Source organism: Coloeus monedula, assembly GCF_965178545.1.
Source record: "Coloeus monedula genome assembly, chromosome: 5".
NCBI lineage: Eukaryota > Metazoa > Chordata > Aves > Passeriformes > Corvidae > Coloeus > Coloeus monedula.
Window position 1 is genome coordinate 41160437 of NC_138785.1, and position 12304 is coordinate 41172740.

Below are 12304 nucleotides of genomic sequence, written 5' to 3' on the forward strand. Positions count from 1 at the left end.
TTTAATCTGCTTTTAAAGACGTCTAACCTCTTCAGACAAATTTTTATGATACCTTTCTATAATCATAGTTTTAAGGTTTTTTGATAGCGTACAATTTGAGTCTTTCTTGTTACAGTTTAAATTCAATAAATCTTACCCTGTTCAAGAAGTATATAAAGAATATTTCTTTTCCCCTAATTCATATATCCTTTAGCAGTCTTTTTGTTTTCCTAAATCCACACTTCCTATAATTTTTTGAGTTACCTTCCTCAAGGCTCCATTACTAAAATTTGACCCTGTAAGCACCTGGTGTTTTGCCAGTGACAGAGAGTATGGAAGACTGATTTCATATGTCTTGCAAGCTACCTTTTATTGTAGTTCCCAATCTGATTGCTTTTTTCATAGCAGTAAAATGTATGTTGACTTATGTGAATGTGTGATCCTCAGTAACCCCATATTCCCTTCTACACAATTATCAACAAAGTAATCCCTGTCATGCAGTTGGTCATTCTTGCCTAAGTGCTATATCCTCAATCAAAGGATTTGATCAGCTACTTGATCTCATTGTCTCTGCTCTGAGACATATAAATAACTTTAATCATGAACAGACACATCATCAGCTTAATATTTCTTCATAGGACTTCTGCAAAAGTATAATCATACAATTTCAGCCACTGCCATGTTTGTAATTTACAGATTGTTCTGGAAACTGTGTTCTGTAACATTTGCAAATAATTTCTGTCGGTTTTCAGACATTCAAGGTTTCATTGAGAGTTGTAAATAGCTATGTATATCCTTATATATATATATATATACACACACACTATTATTGTTTATTAGATCCATGTCCTACAGAAGTCACTTTAAAAAGAAGCAGAAAAAATGATAGTGTTGCCATGTCGTCAGATTTCTTAAAAGACTGATTATCAAGCATAAACGTCAACTTCTTTTCCTTTTCATAACTTAATTATTTTTCTCTTCATTGCAGCTCTATTTTGGTTTTTTTTAGGTTTATTAGTTTATTCTTTAAAATACATCTACTAATTTTTATACATTTCATAAAAAGATAATGCTTCTTTGTATTGTTGCAAATTAATTACCAGAGGAATTAAACATGGAATATGCAAAGACAAAAAAACCCACAGATCTCTGTGGTTATGTAGAAATAATAATCATAGGAATACAGAAGTGTGCCTTTTCAATGGCACAGTGATTTTGTTTTTGTTTTTGTTTTTGTTTTTGTTTTGTGTCTAAGTATCTTTTAAGACTTGTTACATGCTGTGGAGATCAATGAGTAGCTTTAAGATACTCCTTCTCCTTCCCTGTCTTCATGAATTTCATCTCATGACAAAGATCTCAATTAAAGAGTTTTATCATTTTCATTAGGAAAGAGAAAGAATGACTCATCTTGGATTCTTTAAAGATATAACGCTGCATTTTACTGTAAGTTAACCTCCTAAATAATTATGTCATGGTTTTGTTTTTGTGGATCTAAAGTAAGTTGTAATCCAAGACAATTTATTACATTTTTGGCTGTGATCTGTTCTCAGTTTAAAATAATTCTTCTCATCTCCCAAATGCAAACTCTTCTAGGTTAGCATAAACCAATGAAGCTAGGAAAGTAATGTTATTTTTAGGAAAATAGGCTAGGGAGCTTATGTTCAACATGTATACAAACAGCCATTAAAGTTCCTTAGGCTTTATTCAGCCACACTAAGGTGTGACTGATTTTGAACAGTTTACTTTGGCCCTATCAACATGAAGTTCTGGATTTAAAATATGACATTTCAGGGGTGGATCTTGCATGTATCTCTTCAAATTCAGCAGATTTTTCCCTGGAGACTTGCTTAGTAGCCTACCACAGCTAAAAGTGTGGTTATTCCAATAGTGGATTTATCTGAAAACCTATTGTTGTTTAAATATAATTGTTTTCATTACGTGAGTTAAAAAAATATGTGCTTGGCAGAACTTTAGATTGGTGCATGTGATGCAAGTGCCTGTGCTTTTTCCCAGCTACGGGTTCCCTCTCAGCAAAAAGCGGGGGCATCATTTGCCTCTCTTCTTCCTTTTCTCCCTCACTTACTTTTTCTTTCCCAGCTTCCATACTGCAATTGTCTGCCCTTTTGTTAGCTGCAGTATTTCTTTGATTCTTCTCTGAGCCACTGAACACTTTAAAAAGGCAGAAAATTACCCAGGTTGAGTTTTGCTGCCATTTTAGGAAGTGCTACTTGCCTTCAGAGGGGCTCAGTGCTAACAAGGTACTGAAGAGGGTGGAATAAAGGAACAATTTTTAATGATCATGAGTTGTTCAGTTGGTTCAGCAGCTTTTTTTGCAGATGTTGTCTCATTAAGCTGAATAAGAATACTGCTTGTCCCTGCAAGTCTTGTTTTCCTTATCTCCATAAATGATCATGTCTTCAAAATGATGATTGGCAAAAGGCAACTTTTGTCTAACCTGTAAATCATTCATCCCTAATATGTACTAATCAAGATGTACTTTTTTGTTGTCACAAACAAGATAACGTAATCAAATAATCAAATAGAAGTCATCAGCTACAAATGATGACTTAGCACTAGCAAATGAAAGTTACTCCTTTTTATACAACACAGTTTCTTTCTGGAAATTGAAGGAAATGCAGCCTCTGAATTTATTTGCACAAACATGCAAGGTGCAATCCCAAAACACACACAGCTCAATTTTGCATTTAATTCAAAGGTATGACTAAAATAAACATTAATTAAGACTTTTTTTTTTATGTAGCAGATCTTGGTAGTCAGGTCATTTTTTCATGTCTTTTGCCTTTTGGTGGAGCTTTTTTCTTTCTTCTTTTTTGGGTTGTTTGTTTAGCTTAATTTTTCTCTTATTTCCTCTGTTCTTCAGGTGTTTGGGATTTTTTGTTTATTTGTGCATTTTTATGTGGGTTTTTAGTTCTTTATGGGGTGGCTGCTCTTGTTTGGGTTTGTATTTGTTCTGATTACTTTTTTATTATGTTAATCTAAATTTCAGGTTGCTACTGCTGTCTTCTAGGGATTTCTGCAGCTAATAGGTTTTCTTACTTTAAACAGCTGATACATGTAAAATTTGACATCCATTTTCAAAATGGAGGCATCTCTTTTTGATTTAATGACCAATAACTGTCAGTTTCTTTTCTGTGATCTCACTCTCAAGGAATTGCTAATAATAAGGAATTGCCACATCATACATCTGACGCGTGCCAATAATAGTGGTAAAGGAGATAATTGTTTATCATTGTAATCATTCAACTTCCAGTAGGAAAAAAAATTGTATTTAAGTGGTATTTGTTATTAATACCAGTATAAAAGACATTGCAATGGTGACAAAACAGTCATTTTGGCTAGCACTAAAACACATATTTTTTGTATGGTACCCAAAATAAGTCCAAATAAAGCACAAAATGAGCTAGTTTTCTAGATTCCAATGCAAAATGAGGTATTATAGACCAGCTGCTTGGTTGCTTTCTTTAGGTATGGCAAACTTTTCTAGGGATGAAGACTTTTTAGAAGAAATGTAAATATGTAGTATAAACCTGTAGGTATTACTATATAGAACTAATGCAAGAGGTTATTCATCAAAAATGTGCATCTTTCAAACGGCCATCCTCCATACTGCAATGACAATTATCAGTCTTTGGTGAACATCAAAGAAATAAAGCACAGAATACAAGCACTATAGATCAAAGAAGGCAAAACATATCTTTCAAAATAAGCACTTGACAGAAATAATGAATATTTGAACTTGAAGACTGAATTAGAGTATTGAGCTTAACTTAATGGCTACTGACTTGCATGGTTATATAAGATCAAGATTTTGTAGTTTTGAATTCCTACACTCCTGGCAGACTCTGCTGGAAGTTACCATAAAAATGTTATTCTCTCACTCTAAAAATTAGCTGATATTGCTCACAGATTTTCTTCTCTCATAAAAAGCAACACGAATTCATGAAGATAAGGGTGAGAAATGACTTTTGCTTTGGGAAAAATTGCAGTTTAAGAGGTAGTGGAAAAGCTCAAGACTTCACTTAAAATAAATCAGCATTCTGAGTTTATGGCTCAGAGCAGTGAAAATTTTCCATGATACATTTCATACCTTAGCAATAGATTTATTTTGCTTTTTGAACAGGTTTTTCAGATCTGTCTAAAAAGTGCACAGAAGGGAACTTGCACATATGATCATCTGAGTAAGCTGGATGAATCAGAGCAGTCCACAGTTCTACAGAATTTATCTTGTTTGATGTGACCACAAGGGAAAAAAAAAAATCTGTAATTCTAGACTAGATAAGATATACCTGTGATATTTAGATTTTTGAAACCTGAAACATCACAGCTATTGTTTATGCTGGAGTTGAATCTGGTGAAGGATGTCGAATGCCATGAGAAGGTTTTCTAAAGGTACATAAGCAGCAAAAGGAGGACAAGAGAAATCAGGAGCCTGATGATGATTGGGGCAGGGACACTGGTGACAGAGAATATGGAGAAGGTTGAAGTACTGAATGCCTTCTTTTCCTCAGCCTTTACTTGTAAAAAAGCCTTCAGAAATACCTGCTGGGAACCAGGGGGTAAATCGGGAGCAGGAGAGGTGTATCTGTAGTGGAAGAGTATCAGCTTAAGGAATACTTAAATAATCTGGACATACATAAGTCCATGAGCAATGATGGAATGCATCCATTAAAGCTGATGGAGGCAGCTGTCATTGTCATTGCAAGTCAGCATTAATTCACAAGGGGAGTCAGACATTAGCAGCCTGATAACCTTCTATGCTGGAGTGTCTGGCTTGGATGACGAAGGGAGGGGAGTGGATTTTCTCTATTTTGATTTCAGTAAGTTGTTTGACACTGTATCCCATAATATTTTCATAAAGAAGCTGTGGGAGTGTGGGCTGAGTGAGCAGATAGTGGGAGGGGCTTAAGAATGGGTGACTGGTCAAGCCCTGAGGGTTGTGACCAGTGGCTGAAGTCTGGCTGGAGACCAGGTGTATCCCATGGGTCAGTACTGAATCCAGTCCAGTTCAGCATGGTCTGGATGACTGGTTAACTGCAAATTAACAGTAAAATCTTTCCTTTAATTCATTACTTTTTTCATCTTATTATGTTTGGACAAATACTGTTTTGTGCTTATTTAGCTTTCTGATACAATGGATGCCATAAAGTTAAGAAAAATATCGTTTATTGTCTTTTGATTCAGATGTCTTCTGTCATCTATATAGGCTGAGACGGGAAAGCAAACATATCTGACAAACTAATTCCAGACAATCAAGAGCAAAGACAACAGAAACTTGACTGCTGCCTAAAATATTGGAGATTATTCTTAGGCTTTAAAGATTCACTTTTATTTTTAGAAGTATATGGTTTTTCCCTTTCCTTTTCCTTTTTCCCTTTTCCTTTCGTTTTTTCCTTTATTGTGTGGTTGTACAGTGATTTTGCTTGAGCTCATAATGAAGTGCTTTTGATCAGCACTAAAAGAGGTCTACTGGTTGACTCTTTAAATGCAAAACTTGTGATGAGAATAAACTTCAAGGTCTCAGAATGCACTTATCAGATCTACTGTATGGATAAGTGTCAGGTCCCAGAGCAGATTGCATAAATCTTTCTGGTTGAGCTTGGTGAGTGCAAAGCTTAATACCCACAGGCTTGCAATCTTTTTGAACGTGATTATAATTCAGCACCAGCTTTGCATCCTGGATGAAGGATCCCCTTGAACACAAAGTGTGTTACATGCTTGTGCGCTAGTGATCAAAATACCCAAAAGGTTGCTGGTCTTGCAATTCTTAAACCCGCAAAATGATGTTAAAATGCTACATTCACTCGACTAAGCTGTAAATTCAGTTATTGTAGATTGAAGGTGCAGTTCTACCTTATATGCCAAAAACTAATTTCAGTCATAGTATTTTTTTTTTTTACCATACTCCATGGTGCAGCATAACTCAGAGATTTACTGGAATTTTATAAATTGTATGTTTAAGATTTCATGACATTTTTTTCTTATTTGCACCTTCAGGTAACAATTACTGCCTGAGGAAGCAAATATTTACTTAATTTTCCAAGTAAATGTAGGCAGCAGATGTTCATCCATGATTGTTTAGGATAAATTTGCAGTCATACCATACAGAGTTTGAAGATTTAGTTGTTGATAAGGAACAATATATTGTTTTATGATCTGTTCTTTTTGACTCTTCATTTAGGTAATGGTCCCAAGCTTTTCAGTTTCACAATTCTGCTAAAAAATGTTATTGTGTTTTTTTTTTAATTTACTGTGAATTAGAAGTTTTGTAATATCGTCTCCAACCTTTTACTACCAAAATACTGAAGATAATAGATAATAGAGCTTGTTATTGTAACAATCTATTAAAAATACTCTTAAAACTCTATTAACCTCATACAAAGTATTTTCTTTATTAAACCAAGGTACAGTGTGATCTCAAATGTTAATGAATATACTGCTGAAAAATTCCTCCTACTTTTAAGAGTGTAGCATAAACCAAAGTATAGCTCAAAAAAATTCATAACATTCTTTTAGTAATTCTTTATCTTTGTTTTTTGGTAATTACAAAGTAACGAACTAATTTGCAAAATTCACTGATTCACATGAAGTTATGCTTCCAATCCTTGATCAAACATATTTTAAGCCTACTTTAGCTAAACAATTTCATCTTCCCTTAGCTGTAGAGTTTTAAGATCATTTTGTTTCAGCCTCAGTACTTTCCTAGAAAAGGAATATAAGCTTTTTTCTTGGAAAACAAGTCCATTCGTCATTTCTATATCCTGTTGGGAAGTATTATAGAGCGCTTCTTCCCTGGCTTTGTGGTCACATCCAAAACATTGTCTATAAGGTCAAATGAAGAGCAAAATTTGTTATAAATATGTAGACTTAAACTGGTTTATCAGATCAGTAAGTGGACTCCCTCTTCCACTAAAAGCAAACAAACAAAAATAGTCTTAATAGTTGTAAGCTATAGAGATACCTTTGGAGAAGTATACTGATATGAATTAGAATGACTCAAAGTTTAGCTGTATCATACTATGTCCTGGTTTAATTTTATGTTGATTTCAATGACTATTTATTCTGTATAGTAATATAGTGTGCCTGTACTGTATCTGATACACCACTGTTACATAGATATTAGGTGCTGTAAGGTAGATACATAGACACAAAAGGATCTTACCCATCAGAGCGGTACCCTTATAAGCAATTAAGTTAACACTTAAAACCTATAAGGTGGTGAATTAACACATTTTTTGGGTAAGCATCCTAATATGAACTGATATAGACATTGTTACTATTTCCCATTTATCTCTCTTTTTCTTAACATACAGATAAACATACATACACAAATATGTACAACGATATGTACAATATGTGTGCGTGTGTGTGATGATACGTGCACAAATATGCTCATGTTTTATTAAATCTTCTCTGGCAATTGTACTTTTTCTGTTAATATGTAGAGTTTGACCAGAGGCTAGGAGAAGAATGATCACTGAAGATGAATCAAGTCTCCTGTTCTTCAATCTATTCGTCAAGCTTAGGTACAATATAAAGTTGTAGCAGTTAGTTGTACCCTTAACAGTTATTTATATTTGAATTCCATTTGGGATGCTGTAGGGAAGTTCCAGCAAAGTTTTTCATATTTTTCACTCTTGTGTTTGTATTTAAATCAGTATAAATAATACTAATACTGGGATAACACCAGTCAAACCAGGGGCTGTAATAAGATCACTGTTTTCATAAAAAAACCCCTACCTATTACTAAGTCTGTTAGAGCAGTAAAGATGCTTAAGTCCTGATACCACTATGGATGTCATTTTGTTCTCATGCTATTGAGAAGACTGTACTTAAACCTAACCAGCAGCATTGAATAAGTCAGTAATAATCAAAATCTTTCACCACCTCTGTTTCCCTAAATTTCTAAAGTTATCTGAGGTGATATTGAAAGCTGAAAGGATATTTTCCTAGGCAGATTCATTTTATTCGAATACAGCAAACTATGATATGTACAAAGTAAGATATTTTGGGTTTTTTATCTTTTGGGCAGGGAGATATTTTTTCCCCCTTCAAATTAGTTTATACTGTCAAACTTCTACAATCAGGGATTTTAAATGTTCTTATGTTTGCTAGAGGTGAAATGCTACTTTTCCTAAATGTGAGGAAACTGTATTGTAGTTATCAGGACTGCCAAGCATGTAAAATTATCATTTTGGAAACAAGTGAATGCCATTCTTGAATGCAAGTTTTTACATTCTGCTGCTTTTTTTGAAAATATTTTTATTACATAGCTAGTTTATCTTAAGGAGAAACATAAAAATATACCACAGATTTTTAAAAAATTAAAATTTCCCATGATAAGAAAAAATGAAATAGCTGGACCAGAGAAATACATTGATGTAACAGCCACTTATAAAAAAATTGGAATGAAACACCAGTCACTTGAGTCCACTGCTATGCTGGCTATAACACAGAATTCAGGAATAATCATGGGGAAAACACTGAAATCCCTTTTCAGGTACTTTTTTCTTTTCCCTTTCCATTTTACATGCAGAAGGCATAACCATTTTGCGGTGGAGGCTCAGGCAACCAAGGCTCCTTTCCATGGAAATAAGATGCTCACTTGACAGTAGTGTCCTTAGAAATGTGAACTGAGATGCTCCACTCTGGTGAGTTAGTAGTTCCTAAGGTCACACAGGGCAGCAGAACTGTAGGTGCTTGCTGTTTCTGAACAGTCTATGGAATGAGACATGATTCTTATGCATAGCTGTATTGGCTCTGAATATCTAAATTCTACCTGAAGAACACTTTATTTTACCCAATATTTATCTTCGGTTTCCCATCTAGTCAGTTAATGACATCAGAATCTCATGAATTTCCCTATTTCCCATTTCTGTATAATGTTGCTACTTCCTCTGTTGTGACTTTGGATGCTATTGTTTATGATATATCTTATTATCAGTTTTATCGCCAGGTTTTGAAGAGTCTGTCATAATGTTAGGAAAAGAAACATTAGCAATATGATCTGAAACTGCATTCCCTTTTGAAACACTTGACACTTTACATCACAAAGTTAGTAGTATTCTCTGTTTATTTTCATAAATATTTTTGAAACATCTCATCCTTTGAGAATGGCCATCAGTATATTTTTTCCCCAGCTGGAGGTGGTGTCAGTAAAAGCATAGCACATTTACAGCTAGTGACAAGTTCTCGACTGACTGTAGCCGGCAAGGGGTGCTTACAAATGCAACAGTCAAACTCTTTTCCTGAGAGACTGCGCTTTTGCTTTACAAGGTCCAGCTTCTACTGACTTAGTGATCAATTTGATATCTTGTTTCAGAATCTCTGTTTTGAGCAGGTACATTAGACAACATCAAACTAGCCCTCTTCAAGAAATCTTGTTATGTATGAATATCCTTGACCTTATGTGAGATGTTATGGATCTGGTTCAGGTAGCATTTTTGTCTTGTTGTGAGGGCAAAATTGTAGTTGAACTTAAAATTCCTGCTGGTTCTTGGAGCATAGGTAATGTACTGCTACTGAGAAAAACACAGAGGGCAAGGCAAAAGGGAATAAATCCCACTGCTTGTAGATCCTAGGTCCTTAAAGCATACAGATTGGTTTGGCTTTGGTTTTTGTGGGGCCGTTTGTTTTGGTTTGGGTCGGGTTTTTTTTAATAAATGGAGTATTTCTCATGTTTTATAAGAACACTTATTGGCAAAATGCACTCTTCTTTCCCATCTAACAGATAAATTTTTTGACTAGCATTTGCCCTTAAAATAGCTGAATCTAACAGATGAAAGGATAAAATCCACAGTGTGCACAGATGAAAATCCATGCTGGTTCACCTGTATGTTACCAAATTAACACCTGTTCACCATAATCCTTTGCCACAATTGCCTCTTATCTAACTACATATGTCCTCTTGTTGCTGTCTCTGTGAATTTGTCTGCCTTCTTTAAGATACCTTGAATGATAACAGTGATTTCAGCTGGAGTGTTTATCTCAAAAGACACTTTTCAATTGTATTCAGCATTTAAAAAAAAATCTTTTTAGTGATCCTGATTCCTATACTTAGGCTGCATTTGTTAAATAGGAACCAGATTTGTTGTCTGATTGAACACAAAAATACCAGGAACAGGGTTTCCCTACAGAATCAGTGATGATACACATTTGTCTAAGTTTATAAGTAAGAGAAAAGTGTATGCTTATGTCTGGTGTACTGGTATGCACAGATATATATATTTCTGTGGCAGTCCTTCTGTGCTGATTTTGGTAGGCTGAAGATACCACTTTAGGTAAATGTGATCAGTTGGAACAATCAGGACTGGATTTTTAATATCTAAGTTAATAGAGAATCTTCAGTGACTATAGTAAATATTTTTTCTCTCTGTTAGAGCAAAGTATTTTTATGTAGCTATTAGTTAAATTCAAATGTGAATGTTACTAAAAATTGCATCACACTTTCCTATGACAATATGGGAATAAAATCCCTTTAGTGACTTCCGTATGTTTGGTCCATATCAAAACAAAATAGCTTGTAAAAATAATCACTGTGATTGCAAATACTGGTTGATATCTATACTACTTCCTGACATGTTTTACTAAAATTGCATTGGGTTAAATTGAAATCAACCCGTTATGTTTTACAAGGTTTGACTGTTAAAAATAAGGAAAACTATAAAGCTTTTGACTTTTAAGACACAAAGATAGGCACTGTCAATATGCCTAAAACTTGGATTTTAAAATAATTTCAAAGACATGCAGATGAGGGTAGTAAAGGTGTTAAATATTATTTGGTTTTGTTGGAAGATTAGGATATAATGAATTTTTAAGTAAATTCTCCTGCTTCTTCTTGGTGGCTGGAAACTGATGAGTACTAGTAAGGATGTCGAAAAAATTAATTGGAACCAGTCAGGCAGCCATTCTAATAAGCACGTGGGTCTAAGGCTTCCTATGAGTCGATTTCTTGTGACAAGTTATAAAGACGACTTGACATGGCAGACCTTGACGATATCAAGAACGAAGACTGTGAAATGTGATTGTTGTGAATAGGTTCACGTGCCTTTGTAGCAATACTGAAACAGCAGGCATCAAGGAATGTTCAGTACAATTAACATAGCAACCTGAAGGATCCTTCATATGTATCTCGGCTTCTTATTATCCAAAATAGAGCATACTCACTATATTTTCTGTGATTACTCTAAGTGATTCATTTCCTACAGATGCACAGTGAGCTCCACTTCTGAATTAATTAGTGTATCTATATGTGTGTATTGTCTCTACAAAAACAATGCTGTGGGTCAAAAATTACAGGAGTCCTGAAGTTTTTCACTAATCTGAAATTAATACCCAGTGTTATTTTATTCACCCCAAAAAACAGATGGAACAAGACAATGACTAATACAGTCTAAAGTTTTCAGTATTTAGGTTTTGGTGCAAGTACAGGCAACATAAAATCTAGGGGTAGGAATCTATAGCTGAGAATACTGTATCACTAACCCCAGAATTCAAGTTGTCATCATTAACCTTGACAAAGTAAACATGATCTCATCATTACCCGTTCTCCCCTGGTCTGTCCTGCTTCTATTTTTGAGTTAAGTAAACTTTAATGGCAGTAAAGAACATTTTCCTTTGATTACAAGCATAGGTGTCTTTCTCTTTCCAGCACATAGTGAGCATTGTTGTGGTTTAGGAATCAGACTTCCCAATCCTGTGCCCCTACTGAGACTGTCCAAACCATGTGCTGCTCTGTTACTCCCTGCTTTCCCTTCGCCCTTCCCCCTGTAGCAGGCTGGAGAGGAGACTTGGAGGTCCAGAAGGTAAAGATCACAGGTTGAGATAAGGACAATATTGTGGAAACAGCAGTGAAACAAGAAAACACCTAATAACAGCAACAATACTAATGACAGAGGGTCCAAGAAAGAACAGATTCACATGGGAAGCCCAGGACAATACACAACACTGGACAGCTCCCTCTGCCACATTTAGTCAACTTCTCCTTTAGAACCCCTTCTCCTCGGAAGAGAGTCCCTTTCCCCTGCCCCCAGTAATTATATGAGGTGGTATAGAATAACCTCTGGGTCCTAGCCATGCCCCCTCCCAGCAATTGTAATAATTAACCCTGTCCTTTCCAGAACCAGGAGGGGCATTCAATGGGAAATATGGGGGAAAAGCAGGGGAAAGCATTCTATATATGGCTGGAGGAACAGCTACCACTTGCCATGCAGCTGGTGTTTGGCAGGCTAACACGGCTCCTTCAGATTGTCACATCCTTACTTGAGCAGCCTCCAGTCCTTTGTCTATACATTCTGGTCCCAAAGCA